This window comes from Panthera uncia, assembly GCF_023721935.1.
Source record: "Panthera uncia isolate 11264 chromosome B3 unlocalized genomic scaffold, Puncia_PCG_1.0 HiC_scaffold_1, whole genome shotgun sequence".
NCBI lineage: Eukaryota > Metazoa > Chordata > Mammalia > Carnivora > Felidae > Panthera > Panthera uncia.
Window position 1 is genome coordinate 124,903,485 of NW_026057582.1, and position 20,164 is coordinate 124,923,648.

General features: G+C 42.2%; 1 protein-coding gene across 4 annotated transcripts in view; it reads left to right on the plus strand.

The window, feature by feature from the left end:
• The window catches only part of CERS3 (ceramide synthase 3), a 119,673-nt gene that overhangs the window by 15,224 nt on the left and 84,285 nt on the right, over nt 1–20,164 (plus strand). For 2 of the 4 annotated variants that reach the window (XM_049614004.1, XM_049614008.1), the window contains 2 exons: nt 1,308–1,421; nt 5,262–5,376. The gene's annotated coding sequence lies outside the window, so the exon portion shown is untranslated. The remainder of the gene's footprint in view (nt 1–1,307; nt 1,422–5,261; nt 5,377–20,164) is intronic. The other 2 variants (XM_049614005.1, XM_049614006.1) reach the window with 2 other exon arrangements.

Consider the following 20,164-nt stretch of genomic DNA (forward strand, 5'->3'; position numbering starts at 1 on the left):
GGGCTTAAGCATAAAACCCTAAAATGGCAAGTGAGTGGAGATATTAAAAATCTTCGACCTTGTACAACACTGTAACAGCCAAAATTCTTCACAGGGCTTTCTGTTGATGGAAGACAGATGTTTGGTTATAAATAGACGTTAGCAATCACTGTCTTTTAAAGACAGTTATTTTCAAATTTCATTATTATCATACCTTAAAGTCTGAGAAAGCCCACTAACAAATAGATGGTGGCTCTAGTGAGAAGGGGATTTAACTTGGGTGACCTTGACACAAACTTCACCTTTCCTAATTATGAGAATTTAAAATTTCTCAAGCTGTGAGTGTCTACATTCCTCGCAAATATAAAGAAATGTAAAGTCAAAGGGATTTGGTTCATTTTAATAACCATTTCTCCTCCTCCTCCTCCTCCTCCTCCTCCTTCTTCTTCTTCTCTTCTTCTTTTTGTTTTGTTTGTTTGTTTGTTTGTTTGTTTGTTTTTCCCCCATCTGGTCATTGGAAAGTCTGTGGAGACAGTTCATGCTGCATTCTTAAGGAGAGTAAACTCAACAGACCCAAGGCCTATCACATAGCTGGTATTTGGTTTATAGAGGTTTCAGTTCAATGGAAATCTTCCTTTTTATTGATCTCCAAATTCTATCTTCAGGAAATATAAAAAAAATGGAGATATTTAATGAAAATCTCCAAATCTCTTTAAGACTGGCACACATGGGGCACCTGGGTGGCTCAGTTGGTTAAGCGTCCGACTTCGGCTCAGGTCATGATCTCGCGGTCTGTGAGTTCGAGCCCCACATTGGGCTCTGTGCTGACAGCTCGGGGCCTGGAGCCTGCTTCAGATTCTGTGTCTCCCTCTCTCTCTGCCCCTCCCCTGCTCATGCTCTGTCTCTCTCTGTCAAAAATAAATAAACATTACAAAAAAAATTTTTTTTATTAAATTTTTTTTTCAACATTTTTTATTTATTTTTGGGACAGAGAGAGACAGAGCATGAACGGGGGAGGGGCAGAGAGAGAGGGAGACACAGAATCGGAAACAGGCTCCAGGCTCCGAACCATCAGCCCAGAGCCCGACGCGGGGCTCGAACTCACGGACCGCGAGATCGTGACCTGGCTGAAGTCGGACGCTTAACCGACTGCGCCACCCAGGCGCCCCCCAAAAAGATTTTTTTTAAAGATTGGCACGCACACACACACCACAGTCTCTCTCTTGCACACATACATTTACGTGCAGGTGGATAATATAAAAATAAAACCAAAGGATACATATATTGTGTGTGTGTGTAACCAAGGTTTATTTCTCTTTCTGTCATAGATGGTTCTTCTTCCATCTTTGTAGCTGGGCCTTCTGAAACATGTGACATGTGGTCACTAGGACTGGAGAAGGGAAAAATGAAAACAGGTCTCCAGCTTTTTAATTTTTTTTGAGGTATAACTGATATAGAACATGGTGTTAGTTTCAGGTATATGACATAATAATTCAACATTTGTATGTCTTATGAAATAACCACCAAGTATATCCCTCCTTTATCTCTTAATGGGAAAACTGTGAAATTCACAGATAAGGCATGCATTTGAAGAGACAAAATATTACATTTGGAGAGACAAAATGTTACATTAAGGGGCTTGAAATCATTTTTATTTACTATATCCATGTTCTAAAATGAAGTACTTAGGGAAAATCGTATGCCACAATCCATTTGTTCTCTACAGAGTACTTGTATGCAAGAACAAAGTGTTTTCCTCTTATTTTGATTCCTTTGCCAGACATATTTTAGTGGATAGTCAATAAATAGTTGTTGATTAGATTGATCTTGACATAAGCCGAACATTAAAATAATCCTTTCAAAATTCAAGCAAAAATTCTGAGAGCATTTTCTTCAATAACGAAGGTTATTTAACATCATTTAATAGCTAAATTGGCTTCAATTTCTTCCCCTCAAATTTTGTTTTCTTGTTTGACATCCCATTAAAACTTGAAAACCATAAAATCTGCTGATGCTGAACAAATCTCAAATTATGCAGATTAGCAATTTTCATTTGTAATGTTCACATCATGAATTCATTATCATATTCCGCTTTGGGTCAAAGTTGCAGGGTTTTATAATGAGCTCCTCCTGTCCTATTAGCTGTAAGTGGCTTTCCCTGACTTGTTTCAAATGGAGATCTGCTTTGGTCTATAACCAATGGTATAAGAATAAAGCTTCAGAGCATTTCTAGATGACAACTATAAGATAACATGCAAGCTGAATTTTCCCAAGTAATTGGTTCACAGATTGCACTATTGTAGTAGATTTCAGACCTTTTTGGTGGGGGGGGGGGGACATCACTGATGGTAAGAAATACTTTTTAGATCTCAATTTAAATACACACACACACACACACACACACACACACACACCCTGACCGAAATGAAAGTTTCACAGAACAATACTGGGTACGTATTGATGTTTTCTCTTCTATTCCATCCCATTCCACTCCATAAAATTTCTGGTCATAGCTACTAATAAATTTTGTGACCTACTGGTAGTGGTTCTCAATACTGGCTGAATATAAGAATCAACTAGGGAACTTAAAAAAAAAAAAAGAAAAGAAACTAAAGCCAAAGGCACAGTAGACCAATGAAATGAACTAGAGATTCTAGACATAAGCCTCCATCTATTTGGACTCTTGATTTATGATCATGTTGATACTATACAGAAGGGATAGGCATTTGAATATACAGATGGGGGGAAAAGCCTAGAATCCTGATTCTCACCTCGAAATTTATGCACATCTGAATGTTAATTTAGGTGTGGCGGGTAAAACTATAATTTCTAAATCTGCATTGTTCTGATATGATAGCCACTAGCAACTTGTTGCAATTGTGTCCCTGAAATGTGGCTGGTCCAGTAGAGACAGGTTATAAGTGCAAAACGCACACCAGATTTCAAAAACTTACCAGAGAGAAAAAATTCATAATGTCTCATTAATAATTTTTATACTGGTTATATGTTGAGATGATAGTATTTGAGATATATCGTGTTAAATAAAATACATTATTACAATTAGTTTCACTTTTTTTCTTCCTTAAATGTGACTAGGAGAAAACTTTCAGTTACATATTTGGCTCCAACTATTTTTCCACTGGACAACATCATTCTTGATGACGAAATAGAATATATTCATGACCTGGGGGCAGGCAGTGATTTTTTTTTAAAAACAAGACACAAAAAGTACTAGCATAATGAAAAAGATCTATATATTGGACTATCCTAAAGCGAATAGCTTCTTTCCATCAAAGCTTACTATTAAAAGAGTAAGAGACAAGCTGCAGAGGGGAAGGAGACATTTGCCATACATATAAACAATGAAGAGTCATGTCCAGAATCAGTAAACAGGTCCATTAAAAAAGGTAGACCAACACAATAGAAAATAGGGCAAGAGATTTTTTTTAATGTTTATTTATTTTTTTTAATTTTTTTTAACGTTTATTTATTTTTGAGACAGAGAGAGACAGAGCATGAACGGGGGAGGGTCAGAGAGAGGGAGACACAGAATCTGAAGCAGGCTCCAGGCTCTGAGCTGTCAGCACAGAGCCCGACACGGGGCTCGAACTCACAGACCGTGAGATCATGACCTGAGCTGAAGTTGGCCGCTTAACCAACTGAGCCACCCAGGTTCCCCTAATGTTTATTTTTGAGAGAGAGAGAGAGAGAGAGAGAGAGAGAGAGAGAGAGAATCCCAAACAGGCTCCGTGCCGTCAGCACAGAGCCCAACACGGGGTTCAAACTCACGAACCGTGAGATTATGACCTGAGCCAAAATCAAGAGTCAGATGTTTAACTAACTGAATCACCCAGGCACCCCTGGGCAAGAGATTTGAACAGGTACTTCACAAAAGAGCATATCCAAATGGCCAAGAAACATGAAACATGCTCAAAAATATGAAACAAGGTACTTCCCCTGATTAACCATTGGGGGGATGCAAATTAAAACCACAGGGACGTACCACTACACACCCACCAGAGAGGCTAAAATTTGAAAGACCACAGAGGTGTTGGTGAGAATGTGAAGCAGCTAGAACTCTCATACACACATGTGGGAGTATATATTGGCACAACAGCTTTAGAAAACTGCGTAACTATATGCCCTACAGAAATGCATATGTATGTTTACCACAGGTATGTTCGAGAATGTTAACAAATAGCATTATTTGTTACAGCCCCCAATTCAAAACAACCCACATTTCCTTCAACAGGAGAATAAAAAAATAGATTGCGATATAGTTATACCATGGAATACTAAACACCAGTGAAAATGAGTAAACCACTGTTACCTGCATCAACCTGGATATATCTTAGTCATACATGTTGAGGGAAAGACTCTACATGCAAACGAATGCATTCAGTGGGATTCTGTTCATATAAGTTCCACTAGGCAACATTAATCCTTCCTGTTAGAAGTTGGTCTAGGATAGTTGGAGAAAGTGGGGTAGTGACTGGGAAGGGACACAAATGCAGGGGTTAGGATGCTGGTAATACCCTGTTTCTTGGTCTGGCTGTTGGTTCTAACACAGGTGTGTTTACTTTAGTGATTTGTTACTTTACTATCCTACACTGTGCTTTAATACATATGTTTGTTAAGCCACAATAACAACAATACTGATGACAGGATGGCACCTTCAGAGATCCTGATTTATGTGGTCTAAGGGGAGAGCTTGGCTTAAAAATATTTTCCAGGTAATTCCCATAGAGAGCCAGAGTTGAGAGCCAGTGCATTAATGGGTCACAACTGGCTCCTTCAAACACCATGCACTGATACAAACTATAATCATTAAATGAGGCTGTGCTAGGCTCATACTATCTTTACTTGCACTGACTTTGAAGACATAGTTCACATTGATAAATCTTAGAGACATAAGGAATCACAAAGTTAAATGGCTTAGAAAGCAAAGCAGGTAACAAATTAGCAGTGATTAGCAGGGCCTGGTGATTAATCTTGTGCCTCCCTTAAGGCCTGCAGGTCCTATGATTATTTCCAGATCTTCTGGTCTTTTCAAATGAAACTATAGATCTGGATTTTTATGTGAAAATTCCTAAATTTGAAATGTTGGCTCAAATTGTTTTAAAGCACTATGTAGGTCCCAAACTGATTGGGAGGTCCAATTCAGCCTATATCAAGATCTGCCACCGGTTTGTAACCCTGACTTAAAGTTTTAGAGTTAGAAGGAAACTTATGGGTATAATTGTATAGACTGTTAATTATGTTTCCCTTTTCTGCTTCTGCAGGGATGCTGTGAAAGTGAAGGCGAAACTTTTATATATATATACGTATATATATACACACGTACATACATATATAGTACGTGAATTCCTCTGCAGAAAGCTCTCATTTATACTCAAGGTAATTACTGTTCATTTTATTTGTACGTTTACTGTTTAATTTATTTTACATTTTGTTTTATTTTATCTCTACTGTGTTTTCTTAGCTGTGATCTTGGAAAACTACAGCTGTGACCCAAAGCTTTATTATTATGTGATATTGTTTTATGTGTTCTGGGGAGGAGAGGTGTCTGGGGAAGGCAAGTGCCGTGTTCTTCTCTATGAAATACTGTAGGTCCATATTCTGGTTTTGTTTTTTGTTTTTTTGTTTTGTTTTGTTTTGTTTTGTTTTGAGAGGAGAGAGGTTGAGTGAAAGTTTCCTTTGAGAGCACCAGGTGGCGAAGAGCTCCATCTGTGCTCTGGTCTGGCCCCCACCCTCCCCTTCCCATTTCCCCGAACCCCCTTTCTAATCAGAAGGAAGGAAAGGTTAGCTCTATCTGTCCTGCACTTTCCAGCTTCCAGTCTCTTCCCTGTGAGAGAAGGACTTTCAAAAGCACATTGCTTCAAAGTCATCACAAGTGACAGAACTGATTATTTGTATGGGGAAGAGTTATTCACAGCGCACATTTACAGATATTGACTTGAGGAAAGGCAAAACCAGGTACTTTAAAGAGAAATAGCCTTTTTACCCTCAGAGTTTACTTTGAGTCTAGCTCTGGGTCACCTTGAGCAAGTAACTTTATCCCTATAACCTTCACTTTGCATCTGTAAATTGAGGGCATGGTTTTCTGAGGATACAATGAGTGGAATGTGAGGAAGGAAATTTTGTAAATTGTGATGTATGTTATGATCGTTATAATTATGATCATCTCATTGAACTTTTTTTAAATGTTTATTCGTTTTTGAGAGAGAGAGAGAGAGAGAGAGAGAGAGAAGGGGCAGAGAGAGAAAGGGGGACAGAGGATCCCAAGTGGGCTCTGAGCTGACAGCATGGAGCCTGATCTGGGGCTCAAACTCACGAATGGCGAGATCATGACCTGAGCCGAAGTTGGACACTCAACCGACTGAGCCCCCCAGGTGCTCCTCATTGAACTTCTGTAAAGGTCTGTGAAAAGATAATGCTGCTATTCCCAGTTTACAGGTGCAAAAGCAGATATCAGAGCCGCTGGGCATCTGAATCACATCTCTTACCCTGTCCCCTGAGCCCACAGTCCTTGCTTGCAGGGGCCTTCGCCCCACATCCCACCAAAGCAATTCCTAGTGGGTCAGTAGAGAATGCAGAAGGGATTCATGACCAATACACCCCACCCCTGCCTTTTAGCCTACAGTTTTCTACACCTTACCAAAAGCTTTGCTAAACACAAACCCCATTGATCACAAATATTATTTCTCCTGCCTACCTTCTAGTGAGGGGAGAGCCAACAGTGAAGCAGTAGTCTGCTAGAGGGGAAACTGGGGAAGCATGTGTAAGCTGGAGTGAATAAACTACTTTCTGCTAATGAAGAAGGCGCTTTCTCTGGGAAGGAGTGGTTCAGCTGGACAGTCAGAAATTACATGAGGATTTCTGTCTCCTCTGGTGGCTGCACAGCCTGGGTAGATCTTTGGCTTCCAGAATTGCTGGGACTTTCTAGAGTTGCAGACCTACCCTGAGGCCCTGTAGACAGGCCCACCCCTAACATTGGAAGGGCCCAGGGCAGGAGTGCATGTGGAATTAGGTGGCCCTCAGCCTGGCCCTATCCCCCTTCCCAGCCCCAAAATTGTCCTGCTGGGCTAGAAGCCGAGGACATATGTGTGCACCCAGTGTAGGTGCCCAAGTGTGAGTTCCTCGTCTCCTCCCCAACAGTCTCCTTTTGGCCATCCCTAGGCCTAAGGGTATGTTGTGCTGTCACTTTTTTGAAGGATATACCTGGAGAAGTGTCCATGTAGGCCTTGGAAGTGGACTTAGAGGTTGTTTAGGCATGGAATTCTAGGGTCCTAGGCAGCCCTAGCGAGTCTAGAAAGGGGCTATGGTGTGTGTGGGGGCATGTAGCCTTGGGCCTATGGACTCTTTGCCCAGTGGGAGACAAGTGTGGCCAGAGGAATGCCAGAGTGGCATCTTTTAAAATAAGGCCAGGGTGTAAGGGTGGGACTGCTCCTGGGCATGAAGCTTAGGGCCCTTTGTACACAGTTGGTGCTTAATGATATCACTAATTGATGCATGACAGAGTGACAAAGGCTGAGCGATTTCAGAATTGCCATGGACTATGTAAATGTGACTCCTCTCTACCATCACGCCCTGTAAACATCCACCTGACAGCATGGCAAAGGTTGAAATTGCTTAGATTTCATAAGGTGACTGACAGCTGAGTAACATTCCCAACCTCATAAACTAGCAGGAAGAAAAATTTACTGAGAAACAGCTTCACTTGGCAGGGAAGAGAAGCATCTAGGGTTCTCCCCACCCTTGAACGAAAGGACTTCACTGAGGCTCCAATAGGGATCTCTTGGTATATTTTAAGAGACTCCACACAAGTTTAGTGTCTCTCTCTCTCTCTCTCTTTAATATTTACATATTTTTGAGAGACAGGACAAGCAGGGGAGGGGCAGAGTGGGGGTGGGGGCACAGAGGATCTGAAGCAAGTTCTGTGCTGACAGCAGAGAGCCCAATTCGGGGCTGGAACTTGTGAACCATGAGATCATGACCTGAGCCAAAGCCAGACTCTTAACCGACTGAGCCGCCCAGATGCCCCTAGAGTGGTGTCTCTTTCACTTATATTTCATACACTTCTTGCACTTGGGATCTTTGCTGTTGAATATCATGCAATCCTTTCATTCACCATCTTTCAGAGCATTGCTGTCTTTCACATCGGCCTTAAGACATCCATATTTAAACTTCACTAACATGAGTGACACAGAGGAACTCTGAATCCCCCCGTTCAGCACATGAAGCTAGCCGCCTGCCCTGTGGGTCCTCTCTACTCCAGTTGCACCACCGTCTCTTCCCCTAGGTTCACATGTTGCCCTGCTCACAAAATTTGGATTAGTCATCCCCAGTAGCACTTCAGCCAACTATATTTCTTGGAGAAAAAAGTCTTAGCTTAAAGAAAAAGGTCTCTAAAAAGGAAGGCTTAGGAAGCCGTAGACCTCAAATTAGGATCAATAGAGGAGTAGCTGGAAAATCACATTGGCACATGACCGACGTATGTCCCCCAGGGAAAAGGGTATTGACTGGGTGCAAGATGTGGCCTTGACATAGGGAACTCTGTATATGTTAGCATAGTGTTTTCTCTTGTTTGTAGCATAGATTTGCGTTAATAGACAGAAATCAGAGACTGAAATGAAAATTATGTTTTGGGGAGAAAGTTAAGGATACCCTTTTGGAAAGAATGTATGTTTGAAAAGTCTGGTGGCTCAGTAGGCTCGAGTCATTACCCGAGGTCTTGATTTCGGCTCTTGATTTTGGCTCGGGTCATTACCCCCTGGGTCATGGGATCGAGCCCCGTGTTGGGCTTTGAGCTGGGCATGGAACCTGCTTGGGATTCTGTCTCTCTTTCCCTCTGCCCCTCTCCCCCACTCACACTCTCAGTCTCTCTCTAAAAAATAAAAATAAATTTTAAAAAGTTCAAAAAAAAAGTCTGGAAACCTAGGAAAATTTTTATTTTTAAATAATATTGCATTTTCATACAATATATGCAGGATGTTTTTCCCTCCAGCCACTTTTGCAGGCAAAATTGCTCTAAATTTGAAGCCATGGATTTAATCATTAATCAACAGCTGTAAAATGAATAAATGAAATATTTTCCCTATGTTCTAGACTTTGCACATGCCCTCCCTAAGTCTCTGTCTCTGTCTCTCTTGATCTCTATTGTCTCTCTGTCTCTGTCTCTCCCACTCTGTACTTAAATTGTGCTGTGCTGATACAGTGCAGAGCCCGACTGCGGGCTCAAACTCACAAACCGTGAGATCGTGTCCTGAGCCAAAATCAGGAGCTGAACGTTTGACTGAGCCAGCCACGTGCCCCTTATTGCCCTAAATTTGTTGTGATTTCAGACTCAAAGAAGAAGGCCCTTGCGAACATGCAGATGGGATTTTTTTCCTGCACTCCTTCACTACCTCTGGGCCCCATACTGTAAGCTTCCACACCCACCACACCTCACCCTCCTCTGAAGATTTCTAGAATCTTTGTCATCTTGTTCTTTTCCAAAGACTGCTTCATTCTGCGGGGGCAGCAGGCTGTGTGACAGGAAACCCTGCCTTTAAGTATTACATAAGCATATGTTTTAAAACCATTAAAATCTGGGCTTGCTTCATCAGTGTGCCTTAGTAACCCCATGTCCTTCCCTGAAAGTAATTTGGCATCCTCCTCATCTGTGAGAGGAATGTTCCAGATTCTTTCTTGATCAAGATGGGGCCCCACACCCTCCTTTAGGTTTTACTCTCTTTCATAAAATGACTCCTTTGGTGACACTGCCCAAGACAGGTTCTAGTGAGGTAAGAAATCCCTCTGTCACTGAGGAACTGAGTTACCGCGTCAAGTGACACTCATCCCTCAGAAAAGCTGCCGCCTTGCCAACACTTGGTCTAGGCAGCCTTAACACTGATGAGGGTATTGCAGGAAGCCAGTGAATGATGGCTGACTATTGGGCCACCTGGAAGGCCATGGCGCCATTGATGAGGAAATGTAAATAGTGACAGTACTAACACCTACAGCTTATTGAGCACTTCCTGGACGCCCCAAGTTACACAAAGTGATTTAGACACATGACCTTATTTAATGCCAACTTAGACTGTAGAGAAGTAAAAAATATTGTGCCTATTTTGCAGATGAGGAATTCAAGGCTTAGAGGAAGTCATGCACTCTCCTAGCTCAGGTATCGGGAAAGGGTGACGATGAGCATTCAGAGTCCCAAACCCCTATTCCTTGGTAAGCCAATAGGCCTAGGGTTGCCCCATGTCCTGCCCCAGAAATTCTACCACGGTGTGTCGTGGTTGGGGGGTGCTGGGGTCTGGGTATCACCCTAGGGGAGTCTGATCATCGGGAAGGTCTCAACTAGATGACACTGTGTAGTATTGCCTCTGCAGGACTGTCTCCAAGTTTTCTGTTTGGCAAAGTTTGTGTCCATCACGTAGGCTTCCCTTACTGAAAGAAAGAAATGGAACTGGTTATCGTTTCCCAGCAGTGAGCAATGTGCAGGTTATGGGGAGAACGTAGTTGTGAAGGGGCAGGGGTGTCTCCTTACTCTCCCTTGGGGAATCTTTTTAAACTTAGAATTTAATCCTACTGTCTAAACCAGCCTGACGTCGGATTCTTGGCCAGACCCGGTAAGGGTTAAGATCATAAGATACCATGATTCTGTAACATAGGTCCAGCATTCTGCCGTGTTCAGGTATTTCTACATACCAAATCACTCTTAATCTGCAATAGGTCTCTGTGGAAGGCAGGACTGGCACCATGGAGCACGCGGAGAAAACAAAGATTCAGAGGGACTGAGTTGCTCAAGTTCACTTAGTTTTAGGAGGCAGGGCTGGCCCTCGAACCTTGGGCTTTCTGACACTAAAACCATAGTTCTTTCTCAAGTTTTGTGACTGGTTGAAAGACAATGAATGAGCTACTTGAGCTGGTGTGTGAAGCACTACATTCTTTTTTTTTTTTTCTTCTTTTTAAATTTTTGATTATATTCATCAGTTACGGGCCTGCAGTTTGTGGGACAGTCTTGCTGACTCTTCTGACTACATGGAGGGGAGGCTCCTGCAGCAGCCCCCTTCCGCGCCACCCAGGAGGGCTCTGCAGACACGAGGCCAATCCTCTGGTCTCTCAAATGGGAGAACTGAGACAGGACCAGGGCGTCTCCTCAGGCTCTTCTGTGAGTCACCGTCAGCGAGCTTCCCAGCCCCCTTCTTGCCTACATCACTCACTTGTGCCTGTGACTAATAACAGGGTAATTTGTGGAGCAAGATGGGTGACTGACCAGGCCAGGGAAGAGAGCTTGCAAGAAAGGACTCGGTGGAGAGGAGCAAAATATTTAATAGCAGTTGGAAAGGAAATGGTGATGTGATGCTAACTGGGTTAAAATTTCTTTACATTGCAACAGCATTGCCTAGTTACCCAGCTATTCATTTACCTTTTAGACTTCGAAAGTTAACTTTAAAAGAATGGGGGGTGGGGGTGGGGAGGAATTCTACCTTTGAAGGCAGAATTATGAACAATCCATCCTATGTAACTTTCTCATAGATTCCCTCCCAATCATCTCTCGGCCCGTTTTCTTTGAACCCTAGGATTTACATGCTTCTAAGACTTATCTATTCTGTAACTTTGCTTCACATCCTTCTGATTTCAGTCATACCTGCTTTTCTGCAAGTTCTTAGCCATGTGACTGGTCTCAGTAAACATCCTTGATCAGGGCCTCGTTTTTGGCCCTGAGCTGGACTTTGGCAATGTCTGTCAATTAATGACTAGAACAGAGATAAAGTAGAAATGTGATAAAGTTGAAGAGGCATCTGGAAGAATTACATTTTGGTGAATCCTGTCTCCATAAGCTGCATTTTCTCTCTTATCTTCATTACCTTTGGCATCTCAAGTCAGTTTATATAGATAGATCTTTCTACTGGCTATGGAAGCACACTCTATTTTCTCTGGAATTGTTAGAGTACAAAAGATATTCTCATAGTTAGCTTTTGCATCTTTAAGAAGGCTATGAGAAGTTTTAGGTAGGTAACAAACTTGCCTTACTTCAAATCAGCCATTAGCTTTTGTAAGTGAAACATTTACATGAAAAAAATGATTGTCTTAAAATGTTAATGTGAAACAAATCACCTTAATAACACCTTTTAGTAATGGGAAACTGTGTGTGTATTGGGAAAAAGCTGGCTTTCCTGGGTTTGCTTGGACAGTGCACCTGTATTTCCCTGGGACTCCGTTTCTTCATATGTACAGGGCTGGACTGGATGATTGTATGGTTTTTAGAGCAAAATTTACTTTTGTTGATTTGAGTCATTAAGCAGAAATCGGTTATAAATTTTCCTAATATTGGATCATCAGTAACAAATTGTCAACAGTAACAATAATTTAAAATTTTCAACACCAAGAATTTTACCATTTTTTCATTCCTTCTAGTTTGCCTTTGCACACACACACACACACACACACACACACACACACACACACACTGAGATGTATATGTATAAAGTAGTATAAAAATGAGATGATATACCATCATATCATTATAGTATAGATATAATTTTGAATTTTGGGTTTTTTTTTACAAGTCTAAACACTTCTCATTTTGGCAAACATCATAATTGTTAGTCTTAGCTGAATGTTATTGCATAGAGCTAACAAATATACTTAAACCTTTCAGATTTTTAAAAATCATTATTATGAACACTGAGACTGAAGTAGTATTTATTAACTATAGCCTAAACATATTTTTTGTCCAGTTTCACATATATTCCTAGGTAGGCTTGAACATTTTGGTGACTCCTAAACTTATTACTCTAAAGGGTGGTATCATTTATGTTTTTTTTTAAAATGTAGTAGTTTTAACTATATCACAGCACTGTATATTATTTTTAAATAACTTAATTTAAGAGGTGTCAGTTAAAGAATTTAAAGTTAAAGAAGAAAGTTCATTTCAGCTCCTCCTCTTCAGAAGGGCAAATGATATTGAACAGCTTGACTCCAATTTATTATTATTTATTATTATTTATTTATTATTTATTATTTATTAACAGGCATGTGATAAAGTGATTTACAAACATTTACTCACTCACGGAGTACAGTTACCACCACTGTTTTATAGATGGAGAGATTGACATTGACATTAAGTTAGCTGTCTGGGGCACATAGTTAGTCAACTGTCAGAACCAGTTCTTAAATCCAGCAGTCTGCTCCAAAATCCATGTGCTTGACTACTGTGCTGTATACTGACTCCCTTAATATCTATTGAGCACTTACTGTTTGTACACTTACTGTATGCCAAGTTAGGGATGCTGTTGTGAGCAAAACAGGTGTCCCGCCTATTCTTGTGCATCTTGAAGTCTAAGGTGGGAGCCAGAATCCAATCAACATACAAACATGTAATTACAAATTTAATACAGGTTATGAAGGAAAAGAACAGGGGGCGATGGCAATGTTTGGTTTAGATTTGGAGCAATGTGTGGTGGGGGGCAGGGGTCAGGGAAATCCTTGCTGGAACTCTTAGGGAGGCTTAAGTTGGGGCTTGAAGGATTAGGAGGAGAGAGTTGGGTGAAGATGGGGAAAAGGAGTCCTGGCAGAAGGAATAGTCAATGCACATACTGGGAGGCAGGTAAGAACTTTGTGTTTTGTTCTCAAGAGTCTGAAAGCAGACCTGACTTTCGAGATCACAAAGTGAGGAGCATGGGAGGCACAAGTCAGCCTGGAAAAGCAGACAGGGATCTAGTGTTCCAGGGTCATTCCCAGGAGACCATGCAGAGGTGAGGGCAGGCCATGAGGAGCTGCCTCCAAACAAAGGGGGGGCCGCTGGGACCCTAAGCCTCTGGCAGAGCCATCCCCACGTTGGGTTTTTCTGCACACAACAGCAAACAGTAAGTTGTGATTTTCTAGGAATTAAACTTCATTGGCTCAATATTTAAGTTAGGAAGCGGGCTATTTAAGCTAGGAACCCAGATCAAGGCGTATTGTGAAATTTTATTACAGAGCCAAGAGAAACATGGCCTGAAGAGAATGGCACTAGGAGATAGCCCTGGCTTCAAAGAGAGCTTGACCCCATACAGATGCCAAGTGCCTAGTTGGCATTTTAGGAGTTTATTAGTTTTGCTGGGAAAATATCCCAATTATGTTTACTAAACAGGGAGAACTTATTGCCCTAGTGGAAAGTGATGGCTGCTCATGGGGACATTAACCTAAGCCTTGGAATGGAGAAAGGAGCAGAGGAGGAGAAGCACATCTTTCTGAAATCTCCAGGCATCATTTAATCTGTAACCAAACTCTACACACAGTATTAGAAGGGAAAAATGAGAGGGTTCTCCCTTCTGCTTTGGAACTTCAGAGGCTTTTTTGACTTTTTGATTTTTTTTGTTCAGAATAACTTTAGCTTCTGTTAATTCATATTAGATTAAGCATATTAGATTAAAAATTGGACTTTTCCACCAAGGCAGTCTGGGCTCAATCAAGATTGGAGAAAATAAAGGATTGGCCAGTAGGAAGAACTGTATAGAATGCAGGGATCACTGCTGTAGGAAACCCTCATGACCCCTGGGGCTGAGCTAGAGCACGCAAGGAAATGCCACCCTATCTGCACCGCCCCCTCCCCCTCCGCCAGAGGCACACCTGTTGGGGAAGACACAGAGGAATTACCAGCAGAATAGGCTGGAAAGCAGCCCCCTAGAACTTGCCAGGAATCTGCCCTCTAGAATGCGGGGGAGACCTAGTCACTGGAAAGTGTCTCACTGGCAGCACTCCCCAAGTACAAAACTCCCCAGGGAGAATCTGCTGGCTGCTCAGGGCTCCTGGAGCCTTTCACTGGGAGTGCACCAGAGTCAGGAAGCAAAACCCTTTCATCCTGCAACATCCCTCCACCATCCTCTATTGATAGAGCTCCAGGGCCAGCTGGCAAAGGGAAAATAGGAAAGGAAGCAGACCCGTTCACAGACAGGCAAAAAAAAAAAAAAAAACGGTGGATTTGCAGTTGAGAGGCAATGAATTGATAATTGGCACAGGCTCCATACAAGAAGCCCTGTAGGCAGAGCAAATCCTGAGCATGCTCCCCAGTAGGCAGAATACTAATGGAAATACAGGTCCCCAATTGACTTATTATTTTAAAAAGTCCCCCAGAGTTTTTAAATTATTGAATTTAAATTACTGAGCTCTTTATATATTCTAGATACAATGTTTTCCTATTGCAAATATTGCAAATATTTTCTCCCAGTCTATAGGCTTCCTTTTTGTTCTCTAAGTGATATTTTTGTTGTTGTTGAGCAGATGTCTCCAGATTTTATAATCTACCTGGAAAAAATATAACACAATATGGCAATGTAGTTCTTATTTCCTTCTCCTTCATATTTTTCTATATATATGAGAGTTACGGTCTGAGCTGTTAAAACAAAAAGGACCCAAAATTCAATGGCTTCTTGACAACAAGAGTTTCTTTCTCTTGTATGTAACTGTGCAGACATGTGGTAGGCCAGGATAATGGGCTAATTGGCCTCAAAGATTGCTTCTATCCTGTCATCCCTCTTTCTAGTTATTAGGATGGAAGAAAGAGAGAAACAGAGACACACAGCTTGGTATTTAGGGAGATTACTCAAGTGAATTCCACTGCTGTGTCATTGACGTGGACAGTCACACATGGCCAAATCTAGCCACAGGGGAGGTTGGGCAGTGTCTCACATGGTAGGACAGCCACATGCCCAGGGAAAACCTGGGGCCAGGGGTATATGGGGACTATAACCAAAAGGAAGAATCATTGAATACTCAAGACATCCTGATACCCCTCAATGACATCTTTGAGGTGATATCCTGGTTGTGTTTGCAAATGCTCTGTATTTTTCTTTTTTTTAAGCTATAGGTCTGTCTTGAATTTCTTCAAGGTTTTAAATTGATATAATGGTAAAATTTAACATGAGAGAGTTACTTATCTTATTGTAAGTCAGTTACTTCTCTACACAGAGTATAGGTTTTGTTTATTTATTTATTTATTTATTTATTTATTTTTCATTCATTTTTCTCTTCAGTTTTCTCACTGTAAGCCCAAACATTTATAGGCTTTTAGTGCACTAATTTAATCACAATAAATATTCCTCAGAGGTAAGTTAGTCTATCACTTGCATTGTCTTATCCATTTGAAATGGCACAATTTTTTTATTTTTAAGTTTTTATTTATTTTGAGAGAAAGCGCACCAGAGCACGCACGAGAGGGGAGGGGCAGGGAGAGACTCCCAAGCAGGTTCAGTGCTGTCAGTGCAGAGCCTGACACAGGACTTGATCTCACGAACTGTGAGATCATGCCCTGAACAGAAGTCAAGAGTCAGAGGCTTATAACTGAGCCACCCAGACGCCCCTTAAAATGCTTTTAGAGCTGGAATTTACAGTTGGCTCAGTCCTTACGCCATTGACAGGAAGCAAGTAGCTGCTAATGTTTTCCTATGTGTTTATCTTGAAGGCTTAACCAGTTTTTTTGGCCGAGTTAGTAGAATTCATTCCAAAGAAAACACAAACAGATGAAATGTAGATAAACATATTTACCTGATCCCTTGTACCAAATTTTAAAAATTGTTTTGCAACTAATAAAAATGAGATGGTTTTTAGATAATTAAATTACATATCACTTTTGGCTCTAGCGTCACTCCTTGATTGTTCAAAAGTCTATGCCAGCCTCGGCAAACCTTCTGTCCATCCATTCAACAAGTCCTTACTTGGTGTGTACTGTGTGGCAAGCCTCGGGTGTACAATAGTGAACAATCCAGGCACACTCTTTGCTCCTCTGGAGTTGCCTTTCTTGTTAGCAGAGGACCCTGGTCCCACTGTAATCTGGCCGGTCACCCAGTCTCCAAAGCTCTCACCAACTCTCACATCCTCCAACACTAATAATACTCTGAGATAGTGAACATCGATTCAAATGGGTCTTTCCATCACTTTATTGCTCAGAAATACACCGTAACTTCAATTAGAGTTGTCTGCCTAGTTTCCCATTTCTCGTCACTGGCCTCTGAGAGCTGTGTTCTGTTCTGTAGACTCCCTCTCTCCTCTCTCCAAGAGATATGTTCTGTAGCGTTATCTCCTCAGGTGATGGGGTTACTTACAGTCGGTACTGCATGGATAATTAGCAGTAGGGATTGCATGGATAATTACCAGAATTTGATAGTTTGCCCAAAATTTCAGCCTAACTTGGAGTTCTCACCTCAGCAAGGGTTCAAGTGCCACATTTTTTTTTAGTACTTTGCAAAAATGTTGCTTCAAATAGTGATGAACTTGTGGTCCAGACGGTTTTATTTCTTCAGTCCTAAGGTCAAATTTAATGGTGTTCATTTGAGAAAGTGGCTCAGCAGGCTTCTTTCACCCTGTTGGGGTTCTGTATCCATGAGGTCAGAAAATCATGAGTCATAAAAACCCACGTTAGACTGTCTTCCTGCAAACTACTGGCAGCTGCAGCCGCAAATAGGGTTTGAAACTTCCACAGTATTGGCAGGTGGGAAAACACAGCTGGACTGTGATGCTACCTCCAATACTGATACTTCCTCAAAGTGAAAAGAAATAAATGCAGGTATTTTTCTTGCAAATATTTCTTACTTTAAAAAAGAGCTTCAGATATTTTTAATGTAAATACTACGGTTCCTTCAGATATTTTTATATAAATAGGAGTTGCAGTACTCAGAGAATGGACGAGGGATGGGAAAGGGGGACTTTTGAGTAGCAGATGAGAAAAAAAAAAAGAAAGGCACTGGGAGTGGCCAACGAGTAAAATACATTTGCTTAAAGAGCGTACCAAGCAGAGACAGAAGAGTTGTCAACAGAGCTGACAATATTTCAGTTGCCAGAAAGGCCTAGAGCTGAGCTAAAGGAATGGAGAGGTGGGCTGCGAATTTGCCATGGGAGTCAGTGGGCTTCCCAGACTGTCCCAGACGCCACCGGCATAGAGGCCTTGAATGACAGATTCATTGTTGCCAATGCTCAGGATTGTGCTTACAGCAGTAACCTGTGTAGGCTTTTAAAAATGCAGGCTTTTCCTGGGATGCCTAGGTGATTCAGCCGGTTGAGCATCTGGACTCTTGATTTCAGCTCAGGTCACGATCCTAGGTTATGATCCCAATGTCGTGCCACATCAGGCTCCCTGCTGAGCATGGAGCCTGCTTAAGATCCTCTCTCTCTCTCTCTCTCTCTCTCTCTCTCTCTCCCCCTCTGCCCCTCTCCCCTCCTCGAATGTGAGCTCTCTCTCTCTCTCTAACATAAAAAAATGCAAGTATTCCCCCATGTCAGTATTTTCTAATTCTCTTTCCACCTGGCTATTATTGAAATATTGCTATACTTCATTAACACAGCATAAAGATATCGCTTCACTGGCTGCACAGGTAATATATCTTGTCATCTACCACGCATCTTTTTAAGGCTGTGTCAGGGAGGCCAGCAGCCTCTTTTACACTGAACCAAAAAATACCTTACACAGTGACTATTAATAATGCCACTGTGATTTGAAACTTAGGCAGTGCAGGAGCCAAAATGGAAGAGGGAGAGGAGAAAGGGGATAAATAAGTGCTCGTTGTCTGCAAGATGAGATCAGAGGGAGGAACTGACAAATGCTACAGGCTGCCTGCCCCTAGATTCCTGCTTCTCCGTGTAAGCCCTCTTGGTTAGAGGCAACAAAATCCACCTCTCTCTTAACCATCTTAAACACAGGGCTTCATTGGAAGCAGCCCACAGCCCTGAAGGAAGGCCGGTGGATCAGACTTGGATGACAGTGGAAACCAAGAAACCGGGGTTGGGGGGTGGGGTGGAGGGATGGGATCAGGAAGGCCAAAAAGCTAAGAGATGACAACGATCTTTTCAACAGCAGCGGCCTAGGCAGGATGCCATCGGCTGCCGCTGGATATCGCTGTCTGCTCCAGACTCAAAGCTCTGAGAAAAGCATCCAACTGGCCAAGCCTAGGCCATCCCAGCCAACTGTCAGCAGATGGAGAACGGTCCATGTTGGCTCTCTCAGTGGGAAAGGCAGTGCTCTGCCCCCCCCCCCCTTGGTGGTGATTTCCCCTGCTGCTCTGAGAGCCAGATGCTGGGCTACCTCCAAAATGGCATGTCTGATACACTAGGGTCAGGGAGAGGTGGCTATAAAGGAGGCCAGAGGTACTGGCACAGGCTTGTGGCCATAGGAACAGCTAGCAGGAGGCTGAGGGACCGTGACCTGTTTCTTGCTAGTAGACCCAAGTGGCCCAGAGGATTGGAGACTGCTGGCCCCGGTTTTCTTCAGCTCATTTCTCTGTGTTTAGCCTCTGATCTCATCCTGAGAGAAGTAACAGGATGGTAGAGAGGCTGGCTGGAGGCATCGCCTGAATTTTTAAAGCCCACTGCTAGAGCTAAAATGTGGGCTTGTGGATGTCTACCGAACACCCTTACACCCAGGGGGGCGATCATCTAGGACAGCCGCTTCTCCTTCAGGGCGGTTAGTCTGTTTTTGCTTTTTAAAGCATGCTATTTCTTTCCCCCAGAAAGTCATGAACTTTAAATCATGCTGAAATCTGAATCTGGATATAGTCTTTCCTTCATTTAATTACTTTTCTTGGTTCGTGGACACAAGCTTGACACAGGTGAATTTGGGAGGTAAACATAAGCCCCATAAATGAAATAATGGGAAGCTTTAGCAGGATGAGCCCTGGGTTAAAAGGGTTGAAGCGGAAGAGGCTTCTTTGTTTAATTTTTTAAAAGTTTATTTATTTATTTATGTATTTATTTATTTATTTAGAGAGCAGGGGAGGGGCAGAGAGAGAGGGAGAGAGAGAATCCCAAGCAGGCTCCACGCCGTCAGTGAGGAGCCTGATGCAGAGCCTGAACTCATGAACCACGAGATCATGACCTGAGCCTAAATGAAGGGTCGGACGTTTAATTGACTGAGCCATCCAGGCACCCTGTGGAGGAAGCTTCTTTCCTGTTTCTTTTTTCTTTTTTTGTGATGTAATTCATATACCACACAATTCACCCATCTAAAGTGTGCAATTCAACATTTTTTAGTATCTTCATGGTTGTGTAGCCAACACCACATTCAATCTTTGAACATTTTCATCAGCCCAAAAAGAAACCCTGTACCCATTATCAATCACTCCCCATTTTGCCCCACACTCCCTTCATACACCCTAAGGAACTAGTAACCTACATTCTGTCCCTATGGATTTACCTCTTCCGGACATTTCACATAAATGGAATC